Source organism: Apus apus, chromosome 7 (genome assembly GCF_020740795.1).
Source record: "Apus apus isolate bApuApu2 chromosome 7, bApuApu2.pri.cur, whole genome shotgun sequence".
NCBI lineage: Eukaryota > Metazoa > Chordata > Aves > Apodiformes > Apodidae > Apus > Apus apus.
In genome coordinates this window covers 26,727,234-26,742,438 of record NC_067288.1, presented here as the reverse complement: position 1 = coordinate 26,742,438, position 15,205 = coordinate 26,727,234, and the positions used below count along the sequence as shown (strand labels likewise).

The window sequence follows — 15,205 nt, the reverse complement described above, 5'->3', positions numbered from 1 at the left end:
ACTTCTGGGAAGAAATATTTTCAGTTACTGGAAAGACTTCTTTCTAGATGAAAGACCTGATCCTTTCTGGTCTTTAAGATCTGAGGAAAGGACAGGATGACTGCAGCAGACATCAAATTGCTTTGGGTTTTGGAGCAAATGTTAAAATAAAAATTTGTCCTCCACAAACTCCTCTATGTCAAAATACTTAGCAAAATGTTGGTTCCTTTGAGACTGGCATTTACCTTAGCCAAAAAAGTAAACTCAAATATTTCAAATTTTTACCCATTTCTGCTGGGGGAGGTGTGGACTTGTCACCCACAGCCCCAGTAACACAGGTCTGAGCCTTCTTCTGGGTCGTTTGGGCTGAAATGTCCAGTTAGAAATCACAGGAAATATGGAGGAAACTGAGGACAAGCTGATATATGGTTTACTAAAGTCTATGGCCCTGGCAATTTAGGAAGTGGAAAAAACTGTCAAGAAATTCTAGCCTACATAAAATGTATGACCAACATGTTTTTCTGCTTTGAACAATGCAAACTGAATGAGTTTTTTTCATTTAATCAATCTGCTTTTCCATTTTTTTTCAGCTGCCTTTGCTACTTATTTACAGACAGTTGCTGAACAGAACTATAAAAAATAGGAGACTAAAGCACTTAAAGTCACCAAATAATGCTTTTGAGAACAGGTAGCTTTACAGAGTCCAGAAGGAAATAGCTGAAAGCTAAAATGTTTGGTTTATTCTGCAGGAGTGGGGCATAATGAAAACAGATGGAAACAATTTGGATGGCAAGCTTCTTTTATACATCTCAACATCTCCCTAACCTCAGCGTTCACCTTGAGTACAAATTGCCCCAACTTGCAGTCCAGGATTAAGAAACTATTGCTTATTTAAATACAGATTTGCTGGGGATATCCACAGGAAATTTGAGGAGCTACTTGCTGAATGCAGACCATTGTTAGCATTACAGTAGCACTTAGAAGTCTCCAGCAAATCAAGCACAGTGTGCATGGCACTGTACAGATTTTGGAGGTACCCTCCCTAGCTCAAATTGCTTTAATTTTCCACTATTACTACATCACCTAAGTGCTTAGAAGTTCCTGTTGAGTTGAAAAGCTCCTTTTTTCCCTGAAGCTGTCCCAGCCCCATGCAGGTAATACAAAAGAAAGAAAAGGTTGGGGTTCTCCTCAGCTCTAGATGGGCAGCTGTGGACAACAGAGGTGAACATAACTGGCTCAAGGTGACAGAGGGAATATCTGGCAGAGCCAAGAGTAAACCCACATCTCTGGCACCAAAGCTTGTGTCACAACCAAACCCAGTTTTTCTCTCTGATCTTGCTTTTCTCTTGCTCACATAAATATTTGCATGGCTAGAACGAAACCACATTGAATTTTTTCCCCTTAGGAAAAACAACAAGTACTTAAAATATTTCTGTAGTTTCCCCTGATTTTAAGGAGTTGGTGGGGGGGAATATATTTTTATTTTTCTTGGCAAAGAAGAAAAGAAGGAGCAGGACCAGGTGGAGTCAGACTCCCTGAAAGCCCTTCATTCTTCAGCTCTGCCTGCCCTGGCAGCACTGCAGGACAGCACAGCCCCAGCAGCCTGAGAGCCCAGCTCAGGTGAGGGGAGCAGGTCAGCAGCTGTATGAAGGTTCTTGGAAATGAGTCACCTGAACATTCTTATGGGAAAGGGGTGTAATCCATGCTGGATGACCTGTGCCACCAGTGGGTCACTTAAAACTGACACAGGTCTGATTACAAGCACAGGCTGAATGTCCTAAGCAGGATCATGACGGAGCATGCATGTGATTAACCCAGGCCTCTCTGTCCTCAGCATTAATCAGAATTATTCACTCCCTTTAAAAAACATCCAGGGTCATCTCAGGCTCTGCCAGAGGAATTTCACCTGCTTGTGCCAGCACTGTGTTCAGCTCCAATAAAGCACCACAACATGCTCCCAGCCACACAAAACAGCCCAAGGTGGAAAACCTTCCCACTTTGCTCCAGACCCCTCTCCAGGGCTGATGGCTGGGTGATTTTGGAGGTGTAACCAAGCCCCCTCCCAGTGAGACACAAGAGCAGCTTCACGCCTGCTTGCCTGCCAGGGTGCAAAAGGAGGAGGGGGAAGGTCTGTATGTCTTCAATATGTTTGCCCATTTTGAGTCTTTATTCCTAACACATGTTTCTTCTTTTATGCAAAACATGTCTCTTCTGCTTTCTGTCCCCTTGATTTTGTGTTAAAATGCAGTATTTTTATGGCATGAGGAGATAAAGAGATGAGGAGGGGAGGGAAAGTGGTACAAAAAGCAATTAAGTCTGGTGGCTGGATATTGTAATGCACTAAGAAACAACCAAAACCAGTCCCTTTGAAAAAAGAGGCCACTTCTGCTGCTGATATGCACAGGGTTTTCCCAGCTCCCATTAAGATGCCTGGAAACTATCCAGGTAAAACTCTTGTCTCAGTGAAAGATTAGACTATCATGTCCTGAGGTGAATGGAAACCTTTCAAAGGAAGAACAAGTATCTTTGCTGGATTGCTCCAGCCTTGTCAGCCATTTATTTAATGCATACTGGTGCTCCAAAATTATTGTATTAATACATGAAGGCTCATAAGTAAGGCAATAAACTGCTTTAATGAGCTTTATTGAGTACATCTATGCTGAATGGCTGAGCAGAAAGAAGTACAAGGAGGCCTAGAAGTTCTGCTCTGGAGTAAATGGGTCGCATTGTTTGGTTTTCACCAAAAATGCTGTGTAGGTTTCTGAGATTGCAAGAAGTCCATACCTGCCTGTTGATCCAAACCTGGGACAAGCATTACGGCACAATGCTTCCAGGATGTTGCTGTTCTATGCAGAAGCCCCCACAACTTGAGTTAAACCAGTTGTGTTGGAAATAGAAAAGTCCCAGTCCACAAAATTTTCTGTGAACCATTGGTCACATAGGAGAACTCAAACTAGAAACTGAGATGAGCATCTCTCAGGGAAAGCACTGCAGATTTGCAGTATGTGATACCACATACCTCCACAGGACAAACTCTTCTTGCCAAGCTGCAGGAAGATCCCACTGAGAACATGCACCTGTATCCATGAGCATTTTTAACCCCACTCAGGTACAGCCCAAGGCCTGTACACTAGCCCAGACCTTAACATACCTTACAGAAATGCTGAACCACCCTGACCCCATCTGGGCGTGAGTTTTTCATTTACTCCAGCAGACCAGCTCTGCTGTCTCCAAAAGCAGCTGATCCAAGAGCCACCTGGGCACTCAGAAATCACCCAGAGCCAGAGGGTCTGCCAGAGCCCTCACTGTAGCTTCTAGTGCATCATTGTAATCTCCCACAAACCTCACATGACCTCAGCACCAGGTCCCGTTGGCACTGGGGAGGATCTGGGGAGGTTGGGCTCCCCACACGCCCTGGGCTACGAGCACATTCCTGAGCACAGCCAAACTCCTTGGTGCTGGTGACAGAAGTTAACATGAGCTGCTGCAAGCTGGGACTACTTTCCTTACTAATCTAGTCATAACCCTAAAACAAACTATTTCCGGGCTGCAATTATTGCACCTCATAGAGAAACTGTACGACGCTGAAATTAACGAAATGCTCGAGTACATTTAATTACTAACAGATACCTTTAAACTTGCGGTTAGGAAACTGTTGGCCATTCCTAAAGCATGTGCCCCACAATTCAGTTCCACTCTGAAGCATTTTCAGAATCTGCTGATCCATAAAACGTCCCATTGGAGAAGGTTTGTTTTGGCAGAGGTCTTGGTTTTGTCCAGCAAACTAATGGTGTCCGTTAACACACCATTACATACATCGTTAACATACTTGGCAACTGGGATTTCCCCTCAAGAATAAAGAAATCATGTGTAAATCATAATTATTGTCTGCCTGGCAGTATCAATCATCACACACAAGGCACTTGTTCTAATTCCCTACCCACAGAAAAAAAGTTCCTTGCAAATGCAACTGGGGTTGAGCAGGGCACCTTACTAGGAAACCACCAGTCAAGCCACATATGCAGTGAGTTCACACAGGCAGCTCCTACCAGGAACGCAGAGCCATGGAGGAACAGCTGGCATTATGTTGACAATAATGTCAAGAGACATGATGAACAAGAGACAGGGATGACCTATGGAGCCATCCCTGCCCTTAACATGCAGTTCTCCCACACAGCCACTGAAATCTATTTCTTTTCCTCTGTAGATATCTTAGGAAAACAAATTAATCCAAATAACATACGCACTAAAAAAGCCTCAGGTATGACTTTATGAGAATTATAGTGCTGGGTGTGCACTCCCCTTCATGGTTTTTGGACACTTCTGTTTCATTTCAGGTCCTGTTCAGCTGTACAGGTATAGATCAGGATTGACTTCTGTTCTTTGCTTAGACCATAAGCTCTTTTGAGGTGCATTTGGGGAAACCTTGCAGGGAAGGTTCTTTTAATAGCAGAGTTCGGCATTAGATTTTTGCAGGAGTTCAGCTCCACACTGTGACACCTGAGTTGCTAGCTGGGCTTTCAGCAGAGCTGAGAGCTGCTCCTCTAAAGTCCTACTAAGAGTCTGGCACTAAGAAAGGCATCTGAGAGGTGACAGCACAAACTAGTCCTTCTTTAAGTGCACATGCAGGAGGCTTTGGTCCCTGCCCTTAGAACTGAGATCTGGGACTGGTGGGTGAGATTTCATTCCTTCAGTTGGAATCAGGCAACAAAGATTTTCTCACATCCAAAACCACTCTCAAACCTGTAGGTTAAACACTTAAAAAACCACAGCAGTGATAAAATAATAATACCAAAAATACCACCAGCAGATGTGAGAGCCAAGCAACATTATCTGCTTCCCGGTTTATGACACACATTTGATGGAAAACACTTGCAGCAAGAGACATTGGCATTGCAGCCAAGGGAAAAACTCAGCTGTGCAGCTGGTGCAAAGGAGGTGTGGGAATCCCAAGCCCTGGAATTTTTCAGGAACAGGACAGTTGTGACAGCCATCACACACTTCCCAGAGCTGACACTGCTGTGGGGCAGAGATGGTCTGGCCAACCCCGAGAGCTTCTTTTCTATGATTCTGTGATTTCCACTCCCAAACACAAAATGGCATTATCCTGAAGTGCACAAGTCACTGACCCTCTCACCCTCTACTCGACAGGAAAGGATGGATCATCATTCATATGAGGCAATGAAACAGTGTTCCCAGTGTGCTCCTGACAGCCCTTGGCCTTCATGGAGGACACCAAGGCAAACTGAATTCACCAACTCCAGTGCCTGTGCATTTGCTAAGGAGAGAGAAGCTTCCAACAGAATTTACAGTTCCCTCATCACACCTCACCTTGTAGTGGTGGGAAGCTGGAGGTAGTATTTAGTTATAAAAACAAACAAAACAAAAGAAAAAAATCACAGAATTTGCAATAGAAAGATAAAACCTCTTTCCCAATTCCAGCTTCTGAGTCTCATTGCAGTAAAGAATACATATATTTTTTTCTGCATCTGCGTTTACACTTCATCTCTGACTCCTTCCCAAAACTCCCACCCTGTATTGCTTATATAAAAAGAGATGTAGTAGGGACTCTAACTACAGCCTGTAGTATTTTCAGGCCTTGATGGAAGTCTGCAGTCTATTTGCCAGGCTCATAAATCTCAAGAGAAGTGTTTCATTATTCTGTCCAGGCAGTGTGGAATATCTGAGCCCTAGATCCTCACGGATGTTTCCTTTCTAGGCTATTCTATAGACAGGCAACGTTTTGCATTTCAGAAGTGCCCTTAAATTCTTTCACCAGCCCATTCCTCTTCAAACAAGTTGGAACTGAAAATTCCCCTTTCAAATCCCCTACGATAAATTGCAACCTCAACATTCCAGCCTGAAAGGAGCATTTTTCCTCTTCTCCTCAAACATTTTGCCTTGTAGGTAGAAAAGGACAAAAGCCATGACCTTCTTTAGCAAATTCATGACACCAGAAAATTAAATGAACAGTTTTTACAGTGTTTTGTGGTGCTTAGGAGTAAAGTACACAGTTTCATTCAAAAGTCTGTTTCTGGTACCTTCACTAGAGGCTAATGGATACATTAATTAGCAACAAGTCAAAGTTGTGAAACTCTTGTATGGATCCAAATTAGCCTCATAGTTGGTACTCCTGGGTCCAGGACCATCTCAGCCAGGCACTTGAATTTGTGAGATCCTTTAATACTTTTATATATGTGCAAAGAATATTAAAACAGCTTTGTTATCAAGCCATCTGGAAAATGTAAGCTGGATTCTAGGAGTGACCGTATTAATTCAAGCATCTGTCCAAATGCAACACATTTCCAAACTATTCTCACTTAGCAAACAAAGGAGACAAGGAAAATACCTCATAGGAAAAAAAAGCTCTTGCTTCTGACCTAAAAATCACAAGGGAAGTGACTTTGGGCACAAAGAAGTTGGTGCAGAAAGGCATTTCAAGCTGGGAGGAAAGTGTTCCCAGTCAGATCTTCTCTCACATTTCAAACCACTGAGAAGTCGCCAGAAAAGGGCCCAAAAATCAGCCTGAAGAAGCTGTTGTACAGCAGAGCGGTGCAATGAATGCACCTCTGGACCTGCAAGGGTCCAGAATCTTCATGTTCCTAGGCAGCTTGCAGGCTAACCAGGAAGCACCAAGCAGTGCTGGTTTGCTTGAAGTGGAAAACAACTGAGACAAGAGGACCCTCTTTTATGTCCTTGCTGAAGAGCTTCTGTCAGAAGCAGGGAAATAGGGGAAAGCAGGGTAAACCAATTAGGGAAAATCATCAAGAAATAGATGAAGATCTGCTTTACCTTTTCCATCTGCCTTTATAGAGAAGGGTAGACCTGTACTGACAGATGAAGTCTTTGACCTTAAGTGATGAATGAAAACATAACTGATAATTCAAACCTGTCATGGGGCAAGCTTAAAGAAGGGTTGCCCCAAATGGTTTCATTATGTTCAAAAGCTACTGCCAGGAACATGGATCTTTTTTTCCTATGTTTGTTAGTTGCTCTGCATTTAAAACATCTCTGTATGTTTGTTTTTCTTCCGGTCTTTTGTGGTCGCTTTGTAAACATCTGGGCTGGTTTTTTAGTCCTTTGTACAAGAAGCGTGTGTGTCAGTTTTGCCAATGGCTCTTCTGTAATGTCTGTGGGGATGAAGGAACTGGTTGAAACAGCTCCTTTGAAAGGCCACCCCAACCCAAAACTATTATGGGAATAGCTCATGAAATGTCTGTCCTCTTCCTCTTTCCATACCACACCATCCATTTCCCCGAGTAGGTTAAAAACAGAGCCCTCTCTTTCAGTGATAATTATTCAATATTACATTTGCTTCTCACAATCCCCTGTTTCTGCTGCTTTTCATGGTGGTTGTATGTCACCAAAGGACACCTATGCACTTTCAGCCTAAATGAATTGACTATTTTGTAGGGCACAAAGGAGTACATTTCCAGAAAATGAGACCCATATATTTCTTCTCTAATATGCAACACCTTAATTCAGCATTAAAATGTTAACCTCTCCCAGCAGTGTAACAGTGAAACTTGGCAGCCAGAAAATAAATTGTTTAACAGCATTTTCCTGCAACAGATACAAAGGGTTGTTTGACAGTCGAGACCCTAATTCTTTCAAGCTCCTCTGAAAGCCCCTGCAGTTAACATTTTTATATTACTTCAAACTAACTCTCCCCAAGAAGTGAAGAGCTTCAGAGCTTTTTTAAGACCAAAGGAAACACTTTGTCCATCAAACTCTACTTTCCTGTATGAACCAGACCATAAATCTTCACCTAGCATTTCCCGCTTTAAACTCAAGGATTTGGGTTGGTCTGTCACAGGTTGTCAGCAAACATTTGGTTTGACAAGGACACCTCCTGTTGGTGCAGAGATCCAGCTCATTGTGCCCTGCACCCATCTGCTGATCCCTTCCCACTGCCTGAGGTGTCAGCTGCCTCTTTTCCAACCTAAGGCAAGAGCCTGTCTCAGTCTTGTGGGAAGTCACAGGGAGCTGGATTTTTAAGGAAGACCCCTTGCTTCATTTTCCTCATGCTTCAAATGGAGGAAAGGCAGAGAACAGGAGAGAGGTAAAAGGAGGAGGCTTCATGGGAGGAGAGCTCTGGGTGCTGAGGGAGAAAGCTCTGCAGGAGAAGGGCAGCTGAACAGGCTGAGAGGAGAGAGGCCAGTATTATGGTGCTGTGTGGGTTGTATATTGACATTTCTTAAAGGGCTCTTTTCCTTAGGAAAAAATAATCTCATTTCACAGGCTTTTATGATTATGGGGTCTCCCCTCCCCCCATTTAAAAATACCCCCACAAAGCTCAATCTTCTTAATTTGCTTGGTCACAAATGGGAACAAGCTGCACTTTCTAAATAAATATTTTATGGTTTTTCCCTCTCAACTACAGAGTTCATGTAACACATTATTTGAACCAAACGGCTTTCCAGTTTCCTACTTCCCCAGTTGCTCACCAGTAAGACTGCCACAGTGGAGACAGACCACACTTCCATACCAGGAGTGGAGATGAAGGAAAATGTGGGAAAATGGGGTTTATTGCACTTTGAATTTGGGTCAGTCTACCCACATTTTCTTTACCACTAGATCACTAGTCAGTACCAGACACAGCCCTGCTTCTCAGGCGTTGTACATGTTTTCCTCTTGCACCCAGGTCCCAAGCATTGGTCAGAGAGGTATAGTTTTAGGGAAAGGGATGGATTTCCATATGGCCTGATCCTAGAGGACAGGTGTGGACACAGGGCTCAGAGAGAAATCCATGGTTATCCAAGCACAGCTACCATTCATACAGCTCAGTCTTTACAACTTTGCTTGCTCCCTGTGGTTGAAAGCTGTGTTTGAAGAAATGAAAGCAAAAATGGAGAAAAACATGCTGTCACCAAGAAAATGTTGTTCTGGCTGTTACTGTAGTTCAAGGTAGCAGACAAATCTGTAATGATGAGGAAGGAGTAAGATGGAGCACTACAGTCCTGACCTGAAATCTCCTGAGTTCATACAACATCTTGAGCTTTGTTCTAGGTCACCACGTGATGCAGGAGGTATCTATTCTGGTTCTGGCTTTCTCCCACTATTTCCCCTTCCATACCCAAAATATTGAGAAAAAGGGTCATGATTTGGCCTAAATATTTATAATACAGTTCTAATGAGAGAAAGCTGCTCTTTCTACTTGAAACATGATTACCCACCCCTTAAAAACTCCAAAAGAAGCATCCCATGGCCTTGCATGGGCTGCCTCAGAATATCCTGGAGGATCAGTTCTCCCCTCTGACTCTGAGTTCTCAGCATATATACCCAGTATAAACTGGATCAACCCTCATCTCTCTGCAGAGGATAATGCCTTTCGTTTCCCTCCATAGCACACATGTCTCTGAGCAGCAGGGTCTTCAGGAAAATAAGGCTGCAAACAATATCCTAGCCAACAAACAGGAGATGCTCATAAAAGACTATATGACTTCACTATCATGCCTATGCTTGTCTGAGTGTGAATAAATTTAATCCTCATGTCTTCTTTCTCACTGTGTTGGAAGAATTCATTAAAGGATTTCAGGATCACTGAAAGAAAGCAAAGGCAGTGGAGTAAAACTTCTGGTCCCATCTCAACTTTCTTTCTGTTCTTTTCTCTGACATAATACAGGTGAAAAGGTAACACTTTCAGGCAGCCAGACACCTCCCTGAATGGAGAATCAAAATATATCAGCTATCAAAAGGGAAATAAACACACATTGTCCAAGACCACACAAGACTGAGGAAGTAAATATTGCAAGAGAACAACTCTCCCCCCAATGATGCCCTGTCTTGTTTGTATCATAGATGCCACCAGATGAGAGTGACAAACGTCCTATTGTACCTCTCAGTGACAGAGATTCTCACACTGTTTTGAAGAACCTTGGCTGATAGACATCTTGGCTGGCAAACACTCCATCAGTGACCCCTGCTGAACTCCAACCCCAGGTAGCTGAAGGTTAGAAAAACATCCCTTTATAATCACTGGATGAGACTGATCTGATAAACAACTGTTCATCCCTTCAGCAGCTCGTTACTTTCCATCCTGAAGGTACATTACAAACGTAGAACCATGGGCTGGTTTGATGATGGCTTGATCTGCTCATCTGCTGATCACAAACTGATGGACCACTCATCATAGAGGAAAAAAGGAAGGAAGGAAGGAAGGAAGGAAGGAAGGAAGGAAGGAAGGAAGGAAGGAAGGAAGGAAGGAAGGAAGGAAGGAAGGAAGGAAGGAAGGAAGGAAGGAAGGAAGGAAGGAAGGAAGGAAGGAAGGAAGGAAGGAAGGAAGGAAGGAAGGAAGGAAGGAAGGAAGGAAGGAAGGAAGGAAGGAAGGAAGGAAGGAAGGAAGGAAGGAAGGAAGGAAGGAAGGAAGGAAGGAAGGAAGGAAGGAAGGAAGGAAGGAAGGAAGGAAGGAAGGAAGGAAGAATTAAACCCAGAGCAACCAGGAAAGCTATTAAAATTAACATGGAAATAAGCTACAGGAGATAAAGGGCTGTTAAAACCCAAGAAGTGAAGGCCACAAATGTAAAGCAATGGTCTTACCTACCAGTCACAGGGGGTCAAAACTCAGCAGTATGATGCAAAAGAATCATGAAGAGGTAGAAATTAGTGAAGTAATAATGGAAGCAGCAGGAAACACTCTGAGCTCTCTGAGTTGAAATGGAAATTCTGCTCCCATACATTTAAATATCAGATTTCTAAAAAAAAATCTATCTGGAAGTAACTAAGCCAGGCTCTTCCTCGAGGACTGAAGATGTTTGAAGCAGCAAACATGTTGGACTCCTTTCAAGAAAACAAGTGAATCTCTCTATCCCAAACAACAACTTCAGGGAAGTCCAGACTGTGGAGCTTCTGTTTCTGCTTGACTCAATTTTAGTTCTGCTTCCAAATTACAGAGAGGTCAAATAGAGACCAGCACCCAAACCCAAAATTTATTTTCCAGCTCTTTGTCTATACATAAACCCAAAATTTGACAAAATCTGGAGGAACCATAGATTTCACTTTTGTTCATCTCTGAAGATTTCCAGGGTAGAAAAAACACAGCGTGTTCAGAGTCTGGAGTGTGTCTACAGCCCCAGAAATGAGAAGCAAACATATCTGGGTCCAGAGCTCAAGGAAGGGGATCTGTGTGTTTGCCAGAGGGAGAAGAAATATGAAATTCCAAAAGGTAATGTTTTGAAGCTTGCTTTTAGGCTGAAACCTGAATTCCAATCACTTACTGTAACAACGAGTTTCTAATACTTTAATTGAATCTTTTGCACATCAACTCTGTTTTCGCATCAATTCTGTTTCCACAGAGGAGACCAGTTTATTGAGAACCAGGTGACTATTAAACTGAAAGTCTGGATTATGACAAGAGAATTATGACTCAGTAACTGGCCAAAGCTCATCATATGATGTTCTTGGACACAGGCAGTGCAGACCTCATGTAAGGCCTCAAATGTTTGTGAGGGGACCCACCAACCCAGAACAACTGACATAGAGCCATTCATACAGACATAACTTCTTTTCTTCTGGCAGAGACATGAGGCCTTCCTGTTAATTTTCCTTCTTCCCGTGTGGTTTTCTGAGTCAATCCTGATGTACATGGGCACATCTTTGGCCAACTGTAAAAGTAACATGACCATGCAAGGGTAACAGACAAATCTGGCCAGAGGTAACTGAATAAAACATGACTTCAGACAGAGTCCCTCTAGGTTTTGCACTGTCAAGCAGCCAAGGCTACAGCTTGTAGCTGCACGAGGTACATAGCTGAGATAAACAACCACTGGTGACATTTTAGGCCAGCTGAGGTAATAAATGAACATTGACCTCCATTACTATCTCAGATGAGTGGAAAATATTGGCTCAATTGGCAACAAGTTTCTATGAGCAGACTTAGGATAACAGACCATGCCCTGCTTTTTCTGTGTTTTCCATCAGAGTTTTGAATAGCTTTTTTGTTGCAGAAAACCTTTAAACCAAGTCGCACATGCAGAGCTCCAAACCATCCAAGCCAGAAGTTGGGTCTGGAATGCTCTGACCTTGATACAGGACAGATACAGTGGCTGTAGATTACCATTATTTTTTTTCCATGCCAAAACTAATTCTCCATGTAGAGCTTGCAGAGCAGGAAGCCCCTGATAAGCACTGTTTACATGCAGTGCAAAGCTCTTCAACGTGAGGGCACAGGCAGTGATTGGCACCATTGTCTGACCCAGCACAGACAAGCACCAGAGGGCTCAGGGGGGAACGACTACAACACAAATTGCCAGGAGGAGCACCACATGCTCTTTAACACCTCCCGTGAGGAGGGGAGATGTGTTTGCCTCCCACCAGAAGGAGCCAGAGCGTCTCTGGAAACCAAATGAAGCCAGGGACTGCTTTTGCATGGACTGATCTGCATTGACAGCCTCTTTCCCTCAAACCAGGTACCGACTGAGGAAAGGGAAGTTTTGCCTAGACCAACCTCCCAAGAAGTCAGGATGTCTCCTTGCCCTAAACACCAGGCAGGGTTCACCAGAAGTGATGTTCATACTCTGTTGATACTCACTTGCTGCATGTACTGAGGTCTGCAAGCCAGACCTGGCAGCAACAGAGCAAAGCCAAGGTCATTCAGATGAAGCCAGAGGGGTAAAAAGGCAGCATTTATCAACAGGGCTGCAAAATGGTATCCCAGACACTGGAGTATCAACGTGAACAGTGTGGGACAGAGAGACTTTTGAGGTGAAAGGATCGGGGTAAAGAATTACTCAAACCTGGACTAAAGGGTCTTTCATATCCTCAGGTGGCCCTTTCGATATTAAACAGGGATGGAGTTTGCCTACAGGTTTATGGGTTAGGTGGGGGTTGCACAACATGGATGTGCTCAGGGGTTCCTAACCGTTCGCTCACACCTGGTTTACATAAAGCATTTCTGCCACAGAGGTAGCCCAAAGCAGACTCTGTGCCTGCCTGTTCTAAACTCTTTCAAGGACAGGAGTATTTCCTGCAGATCTGGGCTTTCTCTTCATTTTGGAATCACAGAAACAGAAACGTGAGTTTCTTTGGCAAAGTTTCTTGGTTTGCCTTGCTGGAGATGCAGTAACCAAAGCAAATGAATCAGGGGCAAGATGAGTAAGTACGTATCTATCCAGTTGATAGCCATCTTGCAAAGCTGTTTGAGGGCAAAAAAGTACATTCTCCTGTATTGAATCAGGACATCACAACTACAAAGTGTTCCAAGTTAAACACATCCAAAAACTGTTTGACTCATGTTTCACATTTAATTCTATATCTCTAAAAAAAGTTTACAAAAGCAAAGCTTGTCTGGACTAAACAACTGAACTGCATGAGGCACGTGGCATTAGCTCAGGCTTCTCTGGCCAGCTTTCTAAATGAAGTGTTTGGAAATAAGAGAAACACATAGATTTGGGAGTAGAATGGATAAGAGATTTAGTTTCTCCTTTTATAACAGCGTCCTGTGTAAATCTAAAGGAGCCTGCAAAGCTTCAACAAGACATGCACTAAAAGCAGCAGCAGCTCTGTCCACATATAATAGAATTATTAAAAGCAAGGTAAAAGAGAAAGATTCAACATATTGCTGGAGGGCTGCCCAAAAGCCTGCAGTTGTGATGTAGTATTTGGAATCAGATCGTGTTAACAGGGCAATATAAATCTGCAGAGAGTAAGACCAAGTCTGAAGAGAGCAGACCTAGCCAAGAAGGCCCAAAAACAGGTCACAGAATCAAGTGGTAGGTAGTTCAAAAGGGAAGTATTTGAAAATCTGATTCTATGTAGGAAAGAGTTGGCTGTGCTTATAGTTTATTTTGAAGGTCACACATAGATTGTGGTACTAGAGGAGTAAAATCTGAGTGATCATGAGAATGGCATAGGAAAGTGCAGTAGAAAGACTTCATTTCCCTCACAGGTTCTACAATGGGCAGTTCAGTTATTGGCAGTGAAGATGTTATTTCTAATGTAAACATTTCACTTTCAGCACAGCTGAACTGGGAGGGATTGTAACAAGTAATGAATGAACCTCCAAACAGCTCTCCGAGCCAAAAAAAACCCGGTGATGGCATGCAGAGCTGAATCCTTCCAATCATCCAGAAAGAGATGGAGAGGATTTTGCTTGGCTCTTAGTAATTACTCCTTCCAAATCTGCCAGCAATGCCTTTTCGCACCCCTCTGTGGTCAAGGCAATTACTCTTCCAGATTCTCACTCTTGGCCCACACCTCCATTGTCAAGTCAATGGAAGAATGACAACATCCACCAGCTGCCTGGACAACATCCAGCCTGGATTATTACAATGAACTTGCATGAGAAACAGGATTAGAAAAGCAGAGAAAGTCTACAGATAAAGCTGCCCCATTTGTTTTGATTCAAGATATTAAGGTTGTTGGGTAAATATCTGTGGTACATGGGGAGACTTCCCTGCACCCTGAACAGCTCCTTGGCATTTGATCAGCTTCTGCTTTACTGCAAAATTGGATGGCTGCAGGGTGACAGGTAGGTCAGTTTGAGTGAAGGTTTTCTAGGTTTAGCATTTGAATTATTTTCTCCTTGGTGTACTGAGAAATGTTCCTAGAGATCACCTACACCACGATGGGGAAGGGAAGTTCTTTGTGCAGGATCTCACTGTTTACAGCATATCATAAGGTTCCCATTCCTTGTAATAACATAAGCTAGTACCCATATTCTCTTAAAATAAGAGACCAACCAGATGGGTTTGCATATTTACAAGTCTAGCAATGAAATATTCTATGCAGTAATTGCTTATATCACATCCATTTTGTTAAAAAGCTCTCTGGAATGCTCTTCCAAAAGCTAAAAAGACCACCCTGTGCTGGAAATGCAGGATATCGTTTGACTGTGCACACTGAGTTTGGCTTGGTGAGTTTATGAATGGAATTCTAGAGTAGGACTGTTTATCCTGGAGTATGCAGAGAATGAACCCAAAGACCAAGGAGGTCCCCTCGAGTGCTGCCTTCCTACCTGCCCACTGACTTCCTGAAGGATCACATCTAAAAGATTAACCCATATTGATGTGTCTGGTTGTGTCTGTGGAGAAGGACACACTCAGAGCTCTGAGACAGAAGGGCCACTGCAGGCTTCTCAGGAAGGTGACAAATGACACAGTAGCAGACAACATGATCTGTTTTATCTCACTGTCACAATCGAGTCAGCTCTCTAGCCTGCTTTTAAAACTTTTGTCATCTCACTGGTGCCACACCCAGACAGATCCCGAAGGCGGGAACTGCTCTGTTC

The 15,205-nt window shown here is 43.3% G+C and overlaps 1 long non-coding RNA gene across 1 annotated transcript in view; it reads right to left on the bottom strand.

Moving 5' to 3' along the window:
- LOC127387133 (uncharacterized) overlaps positions 1–15,205 on the bottom strand; it is a 105,001-nt gene that overhangs the window by 26,552 nt on the left and 63,244 nt on the right. The window lies entirely within an intron of this gene.